This window comes from Myxine glutinosa, chromosome 6, assembly GCF_964187855.1.
Source record: "Myxine glutinosa chromosome 6, kmMyxGlut1.1, whole genome shotgun sequence".
Classification (NCBI taxonomy): domain Eukaryota; kingdom Metazoa; phylum Chordata; class Myxini; order Myxiniformes; family Myxinidae; genus Myxine; species Myxine glutinosa.
The window spans coordinates 116,321,786-116,339,550 of NC_136266.1; positions in this window are offsets into that span (position 1 = coordinate 116,321,786).

Sequence of the window (17,765 nt, forward strand, 5' to 3'; positions counted from 1 at the left end):
CGTTGCTTTCTTAAATTCCGCTGCTTGTGTAAAGTGTGGCGTGCTGCGTAATAACAAACATTTTTTTTTTTTTTTTGTTGTATACAAGATCGAGGCTCGTGAAAGAGCTAACATTAATCACACAGAAAGACAAACCGACACATAAAACATATAACATGGGGAGCGGTAGACAAGATGGGGCGAGAGGGGGAGGAACACAAACACAACATCTGAGAGCAGGGACATCGAGAGATCTGTCGGAGGGAGAGGGCTTTGGGGGGGGGGGAGGCATGGGAAGGGGGGGGGGGTGGGAGAGGTATAAAACATATGGACACTGCCAGGACTTCCAGGAAAGAAGTTGAAATTTCAAACAAGGTGGATCTGGGGTGAATTAGTGGGGGTAGAAAAGATCAAGGTTTTGGATGGGGAAAGATAAGAGATGGTGGTTAACAGCTGTTTTAAAGACCTGGAGGGAGGAGTGGGATTGCAGGGAGTGTGGGAGCTTGTTCCAGAGGCGGGAGAAAAGAGGAATAAAAGAGTGAAGGCGCCAGAGAGCCGAGATTTCGGCAGTTTCACCATCAGAGGGTTGCTGGCAGATCTTGTGCGACCTGTAGAAATATTTCGGGGACAAAGCACAGAGAGAGCTGGGGGAGCAAGGCCGGAGAGGAGTCGGTAGAAGACAGAAAGACCACCTACCTGTCTGCGGTGAGTGAGTGAAAGGCCCTCGGAGATAGCTTCATCACCGGAGATTCCAATGATTCTGAAAGCTTTGGTTTCAACATCGTGAAGACGAGCTAGGTGTGAGGCAGGAGCACCGGCCCATAGGAGAGGACAGTATTCCATTGAGCTGCGGATGAAAGCCTTGTATGTGGTGAGGAGCTCAGGTGTGCCGAGGAAGGACTTCGCACGACGGAGGATGCCTAGTCGGCGACTGGCTTTGGAGGCCAGCTTGGAAATGTGGTTTTCCCAAGAAAGATCATGGCAGATAGTGAGACCCAAAAGCTTGAGCGACAGAACTTCTTGGAGAGGATTGTTGAGAAAGTAGATGGGAGGGTTGTCCAGTCGGTCTTTACGGAGAGACATAGTAAGAGTGTGAGATTTGTCAGGATTGAAAGACATTGTCCACTTGTTTGACCAGTCTGTGATTTTGTCCAGGTCTTGCATTACCTGCAGATATCCAAGTTCCCTGAATATTTGATAGTTGCCGTTTGATACCTGAAGGTATTTTAATTTCTTGAGGATGTGAGACTTTATTACTTTTCTTACTACTTAATTTGCAGTGTTACATAATGAGGAAATCAAAAAGTACCTTTGTAAACCTGAATATTGGTAGTTACGGTTTTAAAGAGATGGACATTATAAGGATGGAATATTTAGCAGGATTAAAGTACGGGTTCTAGGCGACACCACAATTGGATCCTGACCAAGTCAATGGTGATATAAGCAGTAGATTGTTGTCTTATTTGTAGAAACAAAAATGCAGCCAAAAGTGGATTTAATCATTGAAAAGGTATAAAGGATTTTCCAGAAATATGTGGATAAACAAGAATGAACCCAGAATATCACTTAATGAAACACCTTCAGAAATAGGGAAGTCATGAAGATTGACCATTTATAGTTGTTTTGGGGTAGGGGACACTTTCTTGATCTAAGGCCTTAGCACCGTTTGTGTTTGAGTAGTTTAAAGGAGTTTGAACACATATTAAGAACATGTGACGGGGATAATTGTCTGGTGTCTGTCCATGCAATAAACAGGCCTTGTCCATTGGGAGGTTGAGGAGGTTGAGGACTAGGGAGGTTGAGGATGTCCTGTCATGTGTCTCTCGTGTTGAACTGGGTGAGGAGTGGGGAGTGTTGTTACGTTTTTCCCTCATATCAATGAAGAGAAAAGACCCTCACCTCAGCTGTCCGTCAAAAGTTGGAATTAAGACATTGCACGTCATTATTAGAGCGGTCTGATCGTCTGTGACTGGTGATTGGTCCACTAAGACTGGGACAGGGAGAACTCCTTAACTGTGATTGAGTGACCCCACTGGGCAGTGAGACCACCCCGCCCTCCACCACGATCACCGATTAGTTAGCCTTCGTGAAGGGGGAGGGAAGGCAGAGACATGACTGGTTTTGGGGGTTGTTGTCATTGGCCATTGTGATCCTACCACAAAGTTGGAGGGTGGTAATTGCAAGAAAGGTGTGTTTCTGCCCTTTGCTGTCTGTGTTGTGTCTCTGGCTGCTGGGATATTCTGCCCTCGCGAGCTGTCCACCAGATCCCTCAAGGGGCCCGCATACCTGCTGTTCAGCTTGTGGCTTTTAAAACTCCTGCTACACTATATGGCCAAAAGTATGTGGACACCCGAACATCACACCTGTATGTGCTTGTCGAACATCTAATTCTAAAATCATGGGCATTAATATGGAGTTGGTCCCCCCTTTGCTGCTATAACAGCCTCCAATCTTCTGGGAAGGCTTTCCACTAGATGTTCGAACATTGCTGTGGGGATTTGTTTCCATTCAGCCACAAGAGCATTAGTGAGGTCGGGCACTGATGTTGGGAGATTAGCCCTGGCTCGCAGTCGGCATTCCAATTCATCCCAAAGGTGTGCAATGGGGTTGAGGTCAGTGCTCTGTGCAGGCCAGTCAAGTTCTTCCACACCGATCTCGACAATTTCTGTATGGACTTAGCTTTGTGCACGGGGGCATTGATTGTCATGCTGAAACAGGAAAGTGCCTTCCCCAAACTGTTGCCACAAAGTTGGAAGCACACAATCGTCTAGAATGTCATTGTATGCTGCAGTGTTAAGATTTCCCTTCACTGGAACTAAGGGGCCCAGCCCGAACCAACAAAAACAGCCCCAGACCATTATTCCTCCTCCACTAAACTTTACAGTTGGCACTATGCATTTGGGCAGGAAGCGTTCTCCTAGCATCCGTCAAACCCAGATTCGTCAGTCGGACTGCCAGATGGTGAAGCGTGATTCATCACTCCAGAGAACGCGTTTCCACTGTTCCAGAGTCCAATGGCGGCGAGCTTTACACCATTCCATCCGACGCTTGGCATTTTGCATGGTGATCTTCGGCTTGCATGCCGCTGCTCGGCCATGGAAACCCATTCCATGAAGCTGCCGGCGAACAGTTGTTGTGCTGACATTGCTTCCAGCGGCGGTTTGGAACTCAGTAATAAGCAAAGAGCAAAGATGGAGTCATCAGGAGGAACCTGGATCGGATTCTGGTTTCAGGCGCTACTACACGACCCTCAAACCCATCCAGGCGCAGCCATGTGAACCTTCCAGAAAAATCTCTGCAAAAACAAACCAACTCATACACCAAGTTTTGGCACAATCTGGCCGCAACGTTTTGAGATATCTATACTATTAAAGAGCCGTTTTTGTGTGTATGCCAATTTGGCTGTGCCAATGTTTGGGCCAAATTGGGATCTTCTGGAGGATTATTTGAGTAATTATACGAGTAATAACCGACCTGATATGGATCACGTTGGAAAATATGGGATCACACTAAATGCCGCTCGGGCATGACCTTTAGTTAATTTGGTCAGCTGCAGTGGGATCTCTGCCATGGTCTACACATCAATTGTGGTTGAGCGGTTGGTGTGGCATCCGTACACGCGAAAGTACTTTGATGGTGAGCTGAGAGAAGTCAAACTATCATGGAAGCGGAGTGCCAAAGAAAACTCACGAGGAGTGCGTAGGGTGTCAGATTATATGTATCCAAGCCTTTGGCCCACATTGTTAAGGATGTTCAAGAACAAAAAACAAATTGACGAGATAAAATATGAGAGCTCTTGAAAAGGCGAGGTTTATTGCCACACTGTTGTTCACAAAGTAAGTATGGATATGTAATGGCTTTGGTTTCATTATATCAGAAAGAGCTCAAATAGTCAAGTATGAGGATCAAGACTAAAAAATTGAGAATTTGTAAACGGGAAAATCAATCCGATACCAGTAATATGGTGATTGGAGTATTAAAAAGTATCAATGGCACATACCTGTACGGATACCAAAATTTTTGTTTTTTTTCTTCTGTTTTTTAATACAAAGTCGAGGTTCATGGAAGAGCAAGAACACAGAATGGTCAGGACGCAACAGAACAAAAGGAACAGTGGAGAGACAAAGACCGAGACGAACAGCATGATTGAGGTACGAAATAGAGGGAGTCTTGGACAAATAAGGGATGTGGGAAGGAATGAGGGGTAGGAGAGGATGCATGGTGTGAACTATATGGATGCAGAAGCAAACCCCCAGGAAGGAAAAACTGGAAATTTGGAGGTGAGTTAACGGGGGTAGAAAATATCATGGTTTTTGATGGGGGATGATCTTAGATGATGATGAACAGCTGTCTTGCAAATCTTGAGGGAAGAATGAGATTGAAGAGAATGTGGAAGTTGATTCCACAGGTGGGAAAAGGTGGAATGAATGAGTGTCGGTGACCAGTGATTCTGGATTTTGGGAGTTTTACTATAAGGGGGTTGCTAGTATATCGTGCATGTCCTGCAGAGACCTTGAGGGGGGATGAAGGGTGTGTGTGGGGGGGGGGGGGAAGAAAGCACACTAAGAGCAGAGGATGTAAGAATAGAATGGAGGCAATACAAGCCAGAGAGACCACAGACCTGTCTCCGATAGGGAAGTAATTGGCTCATAGACTCAGCTTCATTGCGGGGGATTCCAAACATCTTGAAGACCTTGGTTTCCATGGTATCAAGCTGAGCAAGGTACGAGGCAGGAGTGCTAGCCTAGAGTGGAGAGCAGTATTCTATCAAGTTGCACATGAAAGTCTTGTGGTATGTAGTTGGATAATAGTTCAGGGTTGCGAGAGGACTTTTTTTATATTAGTCGCGAATGAGTTGAGGCTTCCCGGGGGAGGGATTGCCCACGACATCATCACATATTGCGATTGCAATTAAACCTGCTTTTCAGGTTTTATCACCAAGTGTGAGCTATTGTTGGAGAGAAATCAAGCGCTTCCATTACAGGCCGATATGCCACTTTGTCCTCAAAGAGGCTGTCCACTTGGTGCATCTTGTTTTGTCGTTGGGATTTCCATATCGACCTCTCCGTGTGGAGCGCCGTTGGTTTACATATCGGCTCAATTCCATATCAATCTCTCACCTCGTAACTCCTCGTCCACCGCCGTGCCGATGCCTGCCTGTTTTCGTCATTCTGCACAACTTCGACCAGCGTGGGGATTAGTGCACGGACTTTGGGGAATGCTACCTTCCACTCACATTTGGCGTGTCATGAGTTTATTGCTTTGAGAGCATTGGGGAATGATGGTACCATCATTTGTATTGTTCATTTGATGCAAGTGATATTTTCATTGTACTTTCTTTAATAGTGTTATTATTGTGTATGTGAGAGTTCTTAATACAGTTACTTGTTTTGTTCTACCATTGCATTGGTGTGATTTTACCATGGTTTATTAGAACACACAAAATAACAAATCTTTCTGCTGCATTCCCTCTCGAGACTCTGAGGTGCACCATAACCAGGGTTCGGGGAGGAACACGTAACACAAGGAAGGACTTTTGCATGACGGAGGATGTAGGTGTCTGGCTCAGTAGGTGTCTAGCCCAGTAGGTGTCTGGCTTTGGAGACCAACTTAGAAATGTGGTTTTCCAAAGAAAGATCACGGCTGATAGACCCAAATGTTTGAGTCACTGAATGTCTTCCAGAGGATTGTTAAGAAAGTAGATGGGAGTGTTTGCCAGATGGACCTTTTTGAGAGAGCTAGTGAGAGTGTGAGATTTGTCAGGATTGAACGACATATTCCAGGTGTTTGACCAGCTTGTAATTCTATCAACGTCTGAAGAGAGGGAAGAGGCTGTGGTCTGTCCAGCTGAAGATTGAGGGATGCCATGGCTGAGGGTGGAATCATCAGCAAATAGAGAAAGTGGATTTTCCAGAGAGTCACAGAGAGATCACTATGAAGATCATGAATAGTAGTAGGCCTAGAACACTGCCTTGGGACATTCTAGCCTTGATGGAGAGGAGATTAAAGGATTCCGTTGAGAGTGACACATTGGCTATGAGAGTAGAGGAAGTCAGTAATCAAAGAGTGGAGTTGATATTGGATGCTTTAGGCAGAAAGCTTGGAGAGTAAGGCAGGATGCCAGACTGTATCAAAAGCTTGATATAAGTCATGTAATATACTAGTATAAAGCCCATCAAAAATTACAGGTTGGAACAGTTTATTTGACGGTGCAGCATCGTGGGTGTGCCAAAGTCTGAATCCTCGGCCTCGTGTCAGATGTGCTTATATCTTATTTATTTATTAGACAGCCTACAGACGTAAATTAACACTCGTTTTACACTGCATGTGTTGCACATCATGTGCAGTGAATTTCACCTCCCTGCACCTTGTATTTATTGTTCTTTTAAAAGAAAACGCTTCTGTACACCACCCTTGAGGCTCGATTTGCCAGCCACCATCTACAATTCCAATAGAAGAGACATAATTACTCTTTTATGGAAAATGATTTTGGAGTTTCTTTTATCCTCAAAAATAGACCGTAGTGACCATGGATTCGTGTTTAAAGATTGCCCTTTAAAACCAACCCTTATGAAGGTGGACAGACATCTGTACAAACACACAAACTGACATTGTGTTTTGTATGGTAGTTGAGTTACAACTGTCTGCTGCCTGGTGTTAATCGAGTCCTTAACAGAGCCCACTGAGCAAAGGTGCTATGAGCTGGAACAGCTGCTGATGTTCTTACCTGCAGAGCACCTGCTGATGTTCCTATCCTCAACAGCTTCAAAAAATATCACAACTTGGTCCTGGAAATGTAAAATGAACACAGATACAGTTGGCACTATGACAGCCTTGTTCCACCTAAGTACCAACCTAAGGAGATTACAAAACTTCAAAACAGAAGTCCTCCATTAAATATTTACAAGACATGTTCCCATTTTACATGTTACTGTGATCCTAGCAATGGCTTGAATAAAGCTGGGGAACATCAAAATGTTCATCAACAACACGTAGTTTCTACGTCGGCATCAATGATTCTGTTTCTCTGTCACCTTCCTCTTTGGGTGGGAGGGAGCTGCAGAGAGTCTTGAGCTGTCGGCCATTCTCACTTTATATTTCCTCCGAGTCGCACATTTATCCAGTAACCCATTCCTTGTTGCCCTTTTTTTTTTTCTTTTTTTTTTTGTATACAAGATCGAGGCCCTTTCCAAGTATAAGCTATATACATGCTCATGGACAAACTTTTATTCCTCTCTTTCTCTCATCTCTGGAGTCACCTCCCCCAGTCTCTCCAATTGTGCTCTTCCCGTTAGTTCTGCAAGAATGCAGCTCACTTTCCATACACCTATCTTGTTAGGTTCCATGACCACGAGCCCTATGGTAGTTCGGTTCCTCACTTTCCTGGCACACTAGACAATCTCAGAGATCGAATGACAATGTGTCGGAGCATGGACTACGTCCTGCTGAGAGGTGCAGATCCCGTGAATCGCTGGTGCATCGCATCAGGAACCGTCACAGGGTGGGTCTCGATGGTGATCAGCCATACCTAGGAAACCTTAAGCCAGGCAAACCTGCTGCTGACCTATATAGCTATATGCCCAGATCTGTCCTATGTACAACATGCAAGTTGCTTGAGCATGTCCTTCTGGCCAGGCTCTCCACTGGTAGAGCCCAACCTTCCAAAGGAACAAGCTAGCTTGAGACCTGGTAGTGTAGGAGATGTGTTAATCAAGTACTTGTACTTACCACCCAGATTGAGGATGGTTACCAACGTGTGCTCAAGACAGCTGTTGCACTAATTGACCTTTCATCAGCGTATGATGCGGTATGGTGACATGGTCTTCTGCTGAAAGCTGCCAGACCTTTCCATTGCCAAGCCACAATGCGTGTTCTTTCTTCTATGCTTAGCAATCAACGATATAGGGTTTCACGCAGTGAGCAAGCTCCATAAGGACAAGCTCCAAAAGGACGCTGAATGGTGGTTTTCCCCAAGAGTTTGGCGTCGCTCCAATCCTCTTCAACATATATATATATATATATATGAGTGACGTACCTTGCACCATATCCAGAAAGTTTGCCCACAGATGATCTTGCCCTTGCTACCCAGGCAATCAACCATGAAGATCTTAGCAGTACCCTGTCCCATGACTTAAAGTTAATGGAGCAACACTTATTCTATTTGCGCCTCCACCCAAACCTGACTAAGACTATAGTTACCACTTTCCATCTCAGCAACCGACTGGTTAACAGCAAACTCTAGGTTTCCTTTTGTGGCAAATGAGTCAAGAACAAACCAATCCCCAAATACCTTGGAGTCACCCTTGATCACAGCTTCACATTCTGCAAACACCTAAAATAGGTCACAGAAAAGATGAAGACCAGGGTAAACATCATCCACAAATTGGTGGGCACCAGCGCACTCTCTGCACTGCTAGACTTTCTCGTGTGTCGCGCACTTGTTCAGGACATCCAGGCGGTACACAAGTTATTGGCATGTTCAGCTCAGCATGATTATGTCCACCATGTGTGCAAGCAACTGTGATCGGGGAACAAAGATCCTGCAGGTTTGCCACCTTGGTGTTGTCGACAACATATTGGACAACCCCCCACAGAAAAACATCAAGGGAGGTTATGGCTGGTGATCATGGTGGCCAGGCGGTTGGTCCGTCTCACCCAATGCAGCGACCTGGAAAATTTTCAATCAGGACGGCTCGAAAAACTAAGGCCCAATGAGGAGAGTGAAAAATGATATCGGGTTGCATGTCTTCAATCTGTGGGAAGGCAAATCCTTCCAACATGTTCATGTAAATTGTTAAGGCCACTGTATTCTCTGCAAAGAAAAACGGACCCACCAAGCGATCATGGAGAAGGCCACACCACACATTGACTTATGGACTGTCATGTATATGTTCAATGACAATGTGGGGTTTTCAGAGCCCCAGATCCTCACATCGTGCCAGATGACCTTCCCCAATACATGATGGCAAGCTTCCTCTGTGAACATGACGTTTTCAGATATATAATCTTCGTCATTCTCTATGCAACTGTGCAATTCCAAGACAAATTCCTTGCATTTGGGTCCGTCATTTTTTTTACAGAATCATTAAGAAATTTTACAGAATTTTTACCTGCAGAATCTGCTCCTCATAGGCCTAAAGCTTCAGTCTTTTATGCAAAATCATGTTTACAGTGGTGGTTTGTAGTCCCAGTTCTCTGGATGCTCGTTGGATTAATTTTCTTGGACTTCGGTGAAATGATTCACGCACTCGTTTTACGTCTGCTGCACTTGTGCTTGGCCGGCCAGTACTTTTCTGTTTCTGTCAACTCCAGTCTCCTTGACCTCTTGTACCTCTCTCTGTTACTAGTCCACGATGGTGGATTCCTTCCATACCCTGTATGGAAATTACGCTGAACTTTTGTGTCAGATCTCATCTCGATGAAACGCACTGAGCTTTCTCTTGTGGAGTCGCAATTTTCTTTTACATTAAACCACCAGACCTGAAAATAAAGAAAACATTATGAGTTTCTGAATCATATAAAACAAAGGGTATCCTATCTCTCAATGGTGAAGAATCGCATACTCAACCTCTCTACCAAATATTGTCCAATCTGTACATGAGTTTTTGAGATAGCCTTTTCACAAACAAACAGGCAGGGGTGAAACATACATGACCTTTCATCCATCTTTGGGGCGAAGGTAATGACTAATGAGTGTCAACTGCGGATATTTGATATTTGATTTAGGCCAATCACCCGACGAACAGACACGTGGACTGTGTGAAGAGGACGAATTGATGCGATTTTGGTGAAGATCCGAATCTGGGAACTATAATTTTTATTATTATCAGAGAGTACACGAGTACTCTCTGTGTAGGGATGGCTCGGAAACAAACATCGGTTCCATCCGTTACATACAAAATTAAAGTTGGAGTATCTTCTCTAAAAAGTCACTACAGCTACATATGAGAGCCTACCTGGTCTGTTCAACTGATTGTTTCGACAGGGATCATTTGTCAGTACTCCAGACCATGGCAAAAACAAAAACACCCGATATCTATCAAACCAGGGAATTCGTCTTCTCGTTCATAATAATAATAATAATAATAATAATCTTCAGACGGCGTATTTCTGACCTGCCTCCATCAATCGCAATGATTCTGGTACCATCCGACGGCTATTTACGTTGTGCAGCATTCTTTGGTATCGTATTTTTAATACCTCGAAAGGATTCCACAAAAAGTACGGAAAACTACATTCCTTTGTAAAAGAATGGGAAGCGATCCGATGGGTGGGTGGGACTACAACTGTCAATCAGCCTGATGGGGGTGGGGCTACTAGACACATTTGCCTTGGTGCTGTATGTATGTATGTATGTATGTATATATATATATATTACTCAAAAGAAGTTAAGGGTCAAAAATATTTGTGCATATAAATATAAGCTAACGAGCTAAAATGGTGACGACTAATGACAAAATAATTGTTTGATGGCTCAAGAACAGAAAACACAAAACAAAAACATTTGATGACACTAGTTTATTACCCTGATGAAAAAGAGTCATGCACCCCCAAAAATGATGCTCACACAAGTCGCAGAAGCTTCAGTAACTGGTGTAGCCACCGTTAGCATTCACACATTCTTGACAACATTGGCGCATGCTGTTCATCAGGCGTTGGAAATAACGTTGAGGGATCGCTTGCCATTCTGCGACTAATCACTGAGCCAGTTGCCGGAGGTTGACGGCAGGGACGTGATGTGATCGAACTCGCCGCCCTAGTTCATCCCACGCATGCTCAATGGGTGACAAGTCGGGTGAATATGCAGGCCAATCCATGTGCTGAACGTTCTGCTGCTGCAGGAAGTCGGTCACCACCCTGGCACGATGAGGTATTGCGTTGTCGTCCTGGAACCAAGCTCCTGGTCCAATCCGTTGCAGAAGTGGAATTACCAGAGGTTGAACAATCTCGTTGAGATAACTCTGACCAGTCAAATTTCCGTTGACGACGTACAGAGGGGTTCTGTGGTTCATGGATATCCCCGCCCACACGGCCACACCATCACACTTCCTCCTCCAAATGGTAGACGTTGAGCAACGTTGAGATCAGCAAATCTCTCTCCTTGACGACGATAAACACGAGCCCGGCCATCATTGAACTGGAGCGAGAAGCGTGACGCATCTGCGAACATTGTCTCTGCCCAATGACCACGGTTCCACTGGATATGACGTCTGCACCAATCTTGGCGAGCCCTTCTGTGACGGTCAAGTAGCGGTGGTCGGACTGCAGGACGCCGGCATCGCAAACCTCGGTCTCGCAGACGATTCCTAATGGTCTGGTCGGACACGTTGGTGCCTCTGGCAGCTCTGAGTGGATCCCGAAGATGCCATGCGGTCACACAGCGCTGTCGCAACGCCGTTATCAGGAAGTGGTCTTCTCGTGCTGTTGTTGATCGGGGTCTTCCAGAACGGGGGAGATTCTGAACAGCATTAGTTGTCCTGAACCTCTGCCAGAGTCTGCCGATAACGCCTTGGCTTACATTTAGACGCTGAGCCACAGTTCTCTGAGTTTGTCCATCTTGTAGCCAGCCAATGGCCCTTCCCCTGTCTTGGATGCTGAGTTGTCGTCGAACCATCTTCAAATTTCAAGTGATGATGAATGGAAAATGCTCAGCCATTTTATTGCTAAAATTGGCATGCATGGAATGACACTCATGCTAAACATGTGCAAATGGTGCATGAGGTTTCACAATGGGTGTTTCGAGGCAGTTTGTCAGTTTACGATGACTAAGTTCGTGCTTGAAATCCATGAAAAGGAAATCTGGGTTAACTTTAAAAGTTTCTAAAGATAAGTGCAATGATTGCATGTCCCATAATAACGTGATGTCTATAGTCCAAATGACAACCCAAAGGGGGATATTCTAACCCTATCTGGTTTAAAAAGACATACTTACAAAAATGATCAAAAATTTTCCTTTGACCCCTTAAATTCTTTTGAGTAGTATATATATATATTGTTACGGTCCGCGGTTAAGGATGTTGTTTGCCGAGCGAAGGCACCGTGACCTAACAGTTTTTTCCCGACTCACCCGATTCACCCAGACGTTGGCCGTATCGCGCCACAGCTATTCAATCAGGGAAAAGACAAAGATGACGGATGTGAAGAAAAGGAATAAGAAGACGAAACAAAGGTTGAAAATACTACTAAATTTATTTACTATTTACAGGCTCAAAATAACCAAGGAGAAGGAAAGATAATAAAATAATATACAGAAGCTTTTAGAGACACAGGGAAAATACTAGCTTATACAGACTTAATTACCTACCCAGGACAGAACAAACAAAACAAACTCACGTACGCAAATGGGGAACTTGCAGGCAGGAATGGCTGGAGGTGGGTGGCTGGAGGAAGGCACGGAGCTGGCTGGAGTTTGATCCCGCACGGGACGTCGGGCTGGACCTCGACGGCCGCCGATGCCACCGATCCTGTCGTGTGCGCGGGGTAACGGGTCGGAGCTGCTTGGTGGAGCCAAGCCAACTCTGCTGGTGGGGGGTCTGGCATGACGGGTTCTCTCTCCCTCTCTCACTAACTCCAGGACTCTGTCTTAGTCCAACTCTTCCTCACCACCGACAACTCAACGCAACCCCTCCACTCTACGCAACCACTGACCACCACTGATGACCAACCCAGCTCTGACCAAAAACCACACACTCAGCTCTTGTCATTGCTCATCTCGTAAAAGCTCATCCCTCTTCTCATCTCACCACACAGCTCAGCTCAGCCTTGGACCTTTTTGCAACTCTCCACGCAGCTCAGCTCAGCTGACGACCCAGCTCTTTGCTTTGCACCTCACCACGCAGCTCAGCTCAGCCTTGGACCTTTTTGCAACTCTCTTTTGGGGAACGTCCCGCGGCGGGTTATATAGGCCCCGCCCCTCAACCTTCGCGAACCTCCTTGATGTTTCTCTCCACACCCTCTCCAAGTCCAACCCCTTGTTCGTGGTTGGTTGAGTGGGGCTGACTCACTCCTCCCCTCTATGACGAGGTGGGGACCCGCCTTTCTTCCCCAACCCTGCCTCGTGGTCAATGGCGGCAATTGGAGGGGATGTAATTGCCAAATTGAGGCTTGGCCATTACGAAAGGGGAAATGGAGGTTTTTGGGAATGGGAATGAAGGGAATCTATCTCTTTTACTTGGTGCAATGGAGTGTCATGTTACTGGAAGACAAGGCCTTACTCTAAAACACATAATAAAGATATAAGCTACTGAACAAGGGTTTTATCGTGTCCTTCAATGTGGTGTTTCATGGAATTAACTACCGGGACGCCCTTTTTACCTTTACACAACTCTGGAGGCAGGAGGCGCAGAATAGACAATAATAATAATAAAGCACACAATAAAAAAAATACCATCCTCATATCCGCAACACTGCACCCTCCTCCTCTTAGGCACGACCCGGGCCTACAACCTTAATTTAGTGTGACACGTAGGTGTAGTTCCCTCTACTTTTAACCTGACCCTGAGTGCGACAGTTTTAAAACATAAATAAATATGTCCCGCTGCTCCATTGCACCCTGCCTAACAGACTCACGCCCACAGTTAACCGAATTGTTGAATGGTCTTCAAACTACACACTGACGGTGGGGAGCATTATTTACAATTGACGCTACTTTATTTACAATACGCAACCCATGACCTGTGATTGTTCTTTCTGGGGGGGGGGCGACAGTCTGCTCTGCATCAATGCACCATGAAAGCACCCAAAAACGCACCAATACACCCTCAGGCACCAACCGGTGCAGTCACCACAGTTCATCAATGTTCAATAATAAAAATAACCAAACAACCCCTAACCCTGCAGGTGATCTCTTGCTCTTCGGCTCCCTCTGCTGGCTATTATTATTTCTTCCAGGTGTTGTCTTTTTCCTTTGCTGGCGGCCTATTTGCAATAAAATGCACCCAACGTGTCCATTTTTATTTATTTTATTTATGGCCCACAGGGCCGACTAGTGTGGTTCACCTGTGGGGCATCGGTGCCCTGTGGCCAAGGTCCGCCAGCAAGATTTCAGGCCTTCATGGCCGGTTCCAGCAGAGGGGCCATGCCCCAACCCATGGGGTCCATCGGTGGTGCTCGGCCACAGACATGTGGTGCATCGATGCAGACAGCTGGTTCTGGGAGTTCCGGGCGCACAATGGCGGACTCACGCACGCTCCCCTCGGCGCCCAATGGCGCACAGGTCCTCATGTGGGAGACAAAAGGGGGGACAGACAGATGAGCGAGGGGTAAGGTCACAAGGGTACACATCAAACAAGGCAATGCAGGGCGAAATGCGTACGGAGAGTGAAGTGAGAAAAGCTCGTCCCTACCGTACGTCACCCCCCCTGTCACCTACACTACCCTTGCCCTTACCCCATAGGTACAAAAATCTACACATTTACAAATCCGTCGCTACCGTCACGTCTTCCCCATATTTCCCATACCAAATTCGTCTCCACAATCCCTCTATCCAAAATTTGCCATCACCCAATTCATCATCAATCCTCATAAGGAGGAAGAGATGGAACATCAAAGCACAATGTCACACCCACGTCATGATGCGTCTCACATTCCAAACATTTGCATCATAAAAACTAGAACGGGCACTCGGTAGAGCGCATACCTTCGCCGCAGCTACTGTTCTGTACTTGGCATGGGAGTGTAGGGAACAGAACAGTGAACAGTTTGGTGCTGATTTCATGCAAATCGGATAAGAATTGACCGAGTTATGACAAACAAGATCGGGCATTGAATTCTGAACATTTTGGCATTAGTTGCATGCCAATTGGATAAAAATTGACCGCGCTATGGTAAAAATACGATTTTGACCTTTTCGTGACCTTGACCTTGACCTTTGACCCGATTGCTCCCAAAATCTAATCAAATGTGTCCCGTATAATAACCAATCATCCCACCAAATTTCATGCGATTCGGTTGAATACTTTTTGAGTTATGCGAATAACATACACACACACACACACACAGACATACAAACAAGACAGAGACCACATCTTCGGTAATAAATGCCTCATAACATGTGAAACGAGCACTCGGTAGAGCGCATACCTTCGCCGCAGCTACTGTTCTGTACTTGGCATGGGAGTGTATGCGATGTGAAACTTTATGTGAAATGCGATCGATTTTTAAAAATCAGAATTTGAGCAAATCTGTTTCATTCGTCTGTTAATATGCCTCCCCGATTGACAAATCTGCAATTTGAATTTCATTTGAGGTTGAAATGATTGCGGGAGATCGCGTTATAGTGATGACGTCTTGGATGGACATCCTCTTCTTCAGTCGCTCATAACTTTGAGTGAAATACGATCGAGTTAAAAATAGTCAGAATTTGAGCAAATCTGTTTCATTCGTTTGTTAATATGCCTCATCTCTTGACAAATCTGCAATTATAATTTTTTTTGAGGTTGAAATGATCGCGGGAGATCGCGTTATAGTGATGACGTCCTGGATGGACATCTTCTTCTTCAGTCGCGCATAACTTTGAGTGAAATACGATCGAGTTAAAAATAGTCAGAATTTGAGCAAATCTGTTTCATTCGTTTGTTAATATGCCTCATCTATTGTCAAATCTGCAATTATAATTTTTTTTGAGGTTGAAATGATCGCGGGAGATCGCGTTATAGTGATGACGTCCTGGATGGACATCTTCTTCTTCAGTCGCTCATAACTTTGAGTGAAATACGATCGAGTTAAAAATAGTCAGAATTTGAGCAAATCTGTTTCCCAAAATCTAATCAAATGTGTCCCGTATAATAACCAATCATCCCACCAAATTTCATGCAATTCGGTTGAATACTTTTTGAGTTATGCGATTAACATACACACAGACATACAAATAAATACACAGCGATCAAAACATAACCTTCCGCTTTTGCGAAGGTAATAATAAAACATGGCATGGTGTGGAGTTACATCACCTCAGGTGAGTGGATGCAGATGGTGCGAGGAGATCTTCATCCTAACTACTTTCTAAATGACATTAACACACGTTACACTACCCGGGGTCTTTCCCTGCCAATCCATTGGCCAACTTACACTATGGGTTCTAAAAACCAATTCCCATTGACCAAACTGTGGTGCTTCTCAATTTGGGGTCTCACTCCCCCGATTCATCTCCTGGTGCCCTTGCACAATTTCTGGGCTGTGACGTGTAGCTCTCCCAGCAGGTCTACCCACCTGCACACCTCCACCACTGCAGTTGCCACCCGAGCTTACCTAGCTCCTCACCCTAACCTAACTAACTGGGGAAGGCCCCTCCTGGCTCTGTCACCCCACTCGGTGCCCTCTGGCACTGGGCTACCCGGGTCCGTCCTCCGGATCCTCGGGCCCCATCCACAACTACCGGCTCCCAGAGCCCACCTGCGGCCTCACCTGGCCGACATCCTCACGGTGGTGGAGTGCCCAAACCAACTACACACACTAACAGGCTACACGCCCAGCCATTTCCACAACACTAATGCACCCATCCAAACATCATTCTTCCACCCGCACCACAGATGCCAATATCCAACCACAATTTACCTATACCCTCTACCTAACACTTACACTACCCGCCCCGGGTATTCGTGATGGGGGTCCATCCTTCCCCCATTCACACCTTCGCACCATCCACTCCACTCCACAATTTCCACCATACTCACTCCACGACCATCCATTCCAATACTCCATATACTCCACACTACCATTTATTCCATACACCTGTTCCTCATACCTGTTGTTGCACACCTGTGCACTCACACCTGGTGCCACCTTCACCCTCCTCCTCTTCCTGGACCAGTTGGTCAACACAACACACATCACCATTACTCACTCAAACACTGCTCCATACACCTGTTCAGTTGCACACCTGTGCAATCACACCTGTTCCTCACACTCATTTACTCATACCCTGCTCAATACACTTGAATACACCTCCAACACTCACACGGCATCATCTCATCTAACTACTCCCCTCTGAAACTTGCGCTTCCCAGTCGCCCCTTTAAACTATTGCACTCCCTCGTCATTATCATCCACTCTAAACTACCTGCGTCCCCACTACAGGTGTCATTGTCACTAACTAATCTTAACGTTACCTATTGTCATCTCCTCTAGATCCCTACACATTATATCCTAACCCTCCCGGGCTAGTTTTCACTGCCATAAACCCCATAAAACCAGTGCTCCTTTGCCCCCGCTGTGAGGGATGGTGGATTGGCCATCCCATCACATGGGGGCATGTTCCACTACCATTCCCCCCAGTCCTCTGACGCTACGAGCCCCCGTCGCAAGAGGTACTGGGTCCTGCCTCGGCATCTAGAGTCGAGGTGATCCATGAGGGCGCCTGCTCGCCAGCATAAGGTCTTATCCGGTCGGCATGGACGATCCGAGGGGGGGCCCGTGGCCCCATTTTGATCTTTACGACCACGTCACAGACTTGCGACAGGACGACTCCCAGGCCTTGCCAGGGGGAGGTGACTTTTGGGCACCTGCCCTTCCGCCTCCGGGGATTAAAGAACCAAATCTTCATCCCCGGAGCGTATTGACTCCCCTGGCTCCGGTCGTCGTACCTGCGCTTCATCTTGGCCCCCGCCAGATGGAGCTGGCGGCGGGCGAAGGCATGGACGCGCTCCATGCCTTCCTCCAGGTGACGTGCGTAACCCTCCCTCGGCGGTGTATCCGTGGTGTCTGGCACGGGACCGCATAGCAAGTCGGCGGGAGCCCGTAACTCCCGCCCATACATAAGCAACGCTGGACTGCATGCGGTGGCCCCG